Below are 4,744 nucleotides of genomic sequence, written 5' to 3'. Positions count from 1 at the left end.
GTGTGTGTGTGTGTGTGTGTGTGTGTGTGTGTGTGTGTGTGTGTGTGTGTGTGTGTGTGTGTGTGTGTGTGTGTGTGTGTGTGTGTGTGTGTGTGTGTGTGTGTGTGTGTGTGTGTGTGTGTGTGTGTCGGTGTGTGTGTGTGTGTGTCTGTCTGCCGGTGAAGATGTCGGTGTCCGGGATGAAGAAGCAGCTCCACAAAGCCAGTCAGGTAACCGGGCCGAGCCGGGCCGGGTTAGACCGGCCGTGTTTAGCTTCCGTCCTCCTGGTGTCACTGAGACGCAGCCTGAAGGTTCACAGGATCATCAGCCTGATCACACAGACTGATGAGGAATCACAATAAACTATGTTTCCATCTTCAAACCTGCTGTTTACCTTTTTATTCACCGTTAGCCAGATGAGTTATACTAGTACTACTACTAGTACCTAGTATAACGCACTACTACAGTAGTTTTACTATTCAAAGTAAAAACAAACTAAACTTTGTGCTTAATATCCTGTTTAAGTATTTAGTTCCATTACTGCTTTAATCGTGTACTTGTGTAGAAGTACTACTACACTCTCCCTGTAATAGATACCAGTAACTACTGCTAACACGACTCGACTGTTCCTGCAGCTGCTGAACGAGCGTTTGATGGGAGCTGAAGGAACAAAGATGGATGACGACTTCCTGAAGATGGAGAAGGTAAAACTGTGATGACATCACAGCTGACTGCTTCCTGTCTGTGATGACATCACCGCTGACTGCTTCCTGTCTGTGATGACATCACAGCTGACTGCTTCCTGTCTGTGTCTCCGTCTCAGAGTGTCGTGGTCATCAACTCTCTGCTGGTGGAGCTGCTGTCCAGAACCACAGAGTTCCTCCAACCAAACCCTGGTGAGAACCAATACAGATGTTTACAGACGTTCACAGATGTTTACAGACGTTTACAGATGTTCACAGATGTTCACAGACGTTTACAGATGTTTACAGATGTTCACAGACGTTCACAGATGTTCACAGACGTTTACAGACGTTCACAGATGTTCACAGACACATCAGTACTATAATTATTCTAACTACTGCTGATGATGTTGGACCATCCAGTCATGTGACTGTCTGTGTTTTCCCAGCGGGCCGAGCTAAACTGAGCATGCTCACCACGATGTCCAGGATTCGAGGACAGGGGAAGTCGGTGGGTTACCCGCAGACAGAGAGCATTCTGGGAGACTGTATGCTGCTCTACGGCCAGGAGCTCGGAGCTAAGTCTGAATTTGGTACGAAGCCGGTTTAAAGAATATACGCCAATACACATATAAGAAAAGAGTTTCAACAAGTAGGATTCCTGCTAAATCTCTGGTTCCTCCTCTGGTTCATCCTCTGGTTCCTCCTCTGGTTCATCCTCTGGTTCCTCCTCTGGTTCATCCTCTGGTTCATCCTCTGGTTCCTCCTCTGGTTCATCCTCTGGTTCCTCCTCTGGTTCATTGGTTCTTCCTCTGGTTCTTCCTCTGGTTCTCTGGTTGCAGGCGTTGCTCTGACGGTTGCTGGTGAAGCTCTTCATCAGGTTGCTCAGGCTCGTGACGCTCTGGATGTCAACGTGAAACGCAGCTTCATCGACCCTCTGCAGGACCTCCAGGACACGGAGCTGAAGGAGATCCGGGTCAGTGTTTAAAAAATACTTTATAATAATAACAATGAAAGAGAAGTTATACCAGATATTCAGAAACCATGTGATTCTGATCTGCGTTCTGATTGGTTCCTCAGTACCAGCTGAGGAAGCTGAACGGTCGTCGGCTGGACTTCGACTACAAGAGGAGACGCAGAGGGAAAGTCCCGGGAGGACGAGGTCCAACGGGCCGGAGACAAGTTCTACACCTCCAGAGAGCTGACGGAGAGGAGCATGTTCTACCTGCTGCAGAGAGACGTGAGGGTGATGAGGATGAAGATGATGATGAGGATGAAGATGAGGATGATGGGTGATGATGAAAATGATGATGATGAGGATGAAGATGAAGGTGGTGATGAGGATGAAGATGATGATGGTGATGATGATGATGGTGATGATGATGGTGATGAAGATGATGGTGATGATGAGGATGATGATGGTGATGAAGATGGTGATGAAGATGATGATGGTGATGATGAGGATGAAGATGATGATGGTGAGGATGATGAGGATGAGGATGATGATGGTGATGATGATGATGATGATGATGATGGTGATGATGAGGATGATGATGGTGATGATGATGATGATGGTGATGATGATGATGATGGTGATGATGAGGATGAAGATGGTGATGAAGATGATGATGGTGATGATGATGATGAGGATGGTAATGATGATGGTGGTGATGAAGATGATGATGGTGATGATGATGGTGATGATGAGGATGAAGATGGTGATGATGATGATGATGAAGATGATGGTGATGATGAGGATGATGGTGGTGATGAGGATGATGGTGGTGATGAGGATGAAGATGATGATGATGATGAAGATGATGAAGATGATGTTTTTCCTCCTGCAGGACGATCGTCTCCGTCGTCTTTCTGCTCTCGTCTCGTCTCTGCTGCACTTTCACCGCGACGCCCACCGCGTCCTGCTCTGTCTCCACGGCAACCTGCAGGCCAGGTGAGCCCCGTGTGTTCGTCTCTCCAGAGGAAAGACCTTCTGAACTGTTCTACAGTTAGTGACCATGAATACACAGAACAAAACAAACTCTATCATGTCTATAAGGTGTGCTGCTGGAGGAGCTCATGTATCACTAACTAGGATGAAGAGAGGTCCTCTGGGGAGCATGAACTCTCCCCTATTAGATGTTAAGACTAGATATAACTTTATTTATGAAATATAAACAACGAGGAGGACATTGCTTTTTATATACATAATGCATTTGTTTCTACGGTGATGTTTGAGGTGGCTGTTTTGTTCTGTTGTTGCATCACATGTGTTTATTTACGCATAAGATCATCAATTAAATGTAAAGGGCTCTTCCTGAGGACCATGCTACTAACTTTCTACAAGTTTAATAAAAATCAGGCTGGTATGTTTTTCTTTAATTACACTGACAAACAAACAAAACAAACAAACCAGTGATAAATGTAATAAATAAATATACATAATACCAGAAATGTGAACAGTTCACAGTGAGGATCATAAGAATAAAACAAACTGGTTGATTTATTATACAAGGATTATATGTTGTCAGCAGTTCTTCTTACTGGGACCATGAATGAATGAATGAATAAATAAATAAAAATGAATAAATAAATGAATGACTGAAAACCACAATCTTTACAACCCTTTCTAGAGACTCTGTAGACTCTGTGTCTTTGTCTCCAGAGCTTCTCTCACGGCTGCAGACTCTCCGTGTGTTTGGTTTTAATGTTGGTGCATAAAGTTTTAAATGTTCTTTAAATGTTCTTTAAAAGTTCTTTAAAAGTTCTTTAAATGTTCTTTAAATGTTCTTTAAACAGTCTGACGGCTTCCAGCAACAAACCAGAGCGACGGTTCAAACCCAGAAGGACCCGAGTCAGAAGTGAACTCACAGCGACCGCCTCCTCGGGTCAGAAACATTTAAACACAGAATCACTTTAACTTTATCTGACCAGATGTTTAAAACTAAAACGTGTTCTTCTGTTCACAGCAATCCCGTTCCGACCCGGCAGTCCGATCCCCTGTTACGGTGAGAAAACATGAACAGACCTCCTCATAAAGGTTTATGTTTTTAGGATGAAGACTCACCGGTTTGTTAAATCTACGTCTGAAGTCAAAGTAGAACTACCACAGTGCACAGATACTCTGAGAAAGTATGAAAGTATCAGCATCTAAATATACTGAAAGTACAAAAAGGTAAAAGTGCTAATTATGCAGAATAGTATCTTTTTTAATCATTATAATGTGGAGCTCATTTTAATGACTTTATATAATGCTGGTAGTTTAATCTTTAATAATACATCATTGATTAGTTTATTTGTTTTAATAATCTGAATCTGAAGAGTTATTAAAGATATCAGGTACTTTACTTTAGAAGTACGTAAGTGCAAGTACCTTTAAACTTTTACCTCTTTTTTAAAACTGCTAACAATAATCTGTCTTCTCTCTCTGTCTGTCTGTCTCTCTGTTTCTCCCTCTCTGTCTCTGTCTCTCTGTCTCTCTGTCTCATGTCTCTCTGTCTGTCTCTCTGTCTGTCAGTCTCTCTGTCTGTCTGTCTGTCTCTCTCTGTCTCTCTCTCTCTCTGTCTCTCTCTGTCTCTCTCTCTCTCTGTCCCGTTGTCTCTCTCCCAGCTGACGGTCAGCTGGTCCTGGATCAGCCGTGCTGTCGGGCGTTGTACTCCTTCCACTCGAGCCACGATGGCGAGCTGACCTTCGTGGGCCGGTGACATCATCGTCCTCACCGGTCAGCTGGACGCCAGCTGGTTTGAGGGGACGCTATGCGGCGGTCGGGACTCCTCCCCGCCAGCTACGTGGACGTGCTGGTGCCTCTGCTGCTACCATGACAACCCATCAGAAACACACCCACCCACTCCTCAGACCGTTTGTCTCAGTGTGTTTGTATTTAGAGGATAAAAACTTTCTGCTTCTTATTTGCACTTTTTCACGTTTTTACTGGGAAGGACGGCCATAAGTTTCTACTGAAGAGAACTCTAAAGACACGAGCTCATGTTATACTTTGACATATGTAAAGAACAGCTGGAAGTAAATACAGATGTGTGTTTCCCTTTAAGACCTTTACCCTCACGTTGCTGCACATCTCTAGACTG

The 4,744-nt window shown here is 44.0% G+C and overlaps 1 pseudogene; it reads left to right on the top strand.

Moving 5' to 3' along the window:
- The first annotated feature begins 135 nt into the window (after positions 1-135).
- LOC129115311 (endophilin-A3-like) lies at positions 136-4,480 on the top strand (annotated as a pseudogene).
- Positions 4,481-4,744: the final 264 nt, after the last annotated feature.

Source organism: Anoplopoma fimbria, unplaced genomic scaffold (genome assembly GCF_027596085.1).
Source record: "Anoplopoma fimbria isolate UVic2021 breed Golden Eagle Sablefish unplaced genomic scaffold, Afim_UVic_2022 Un_contig_11595_pilon_pilon, whole genome shotgun sequence".
Classification (NCBI taxonomy): Eukaryota; Metazoa; Chordata; class Actinopteri; order Perciformes; family Anoplopomatidae; genus Anoplopoma; species Anoplopoma fimbria.
Note: the sequence above shows the minus strand (reverse complement) of the source record. Positions and strands in the feature narration are given on the sequence as shown.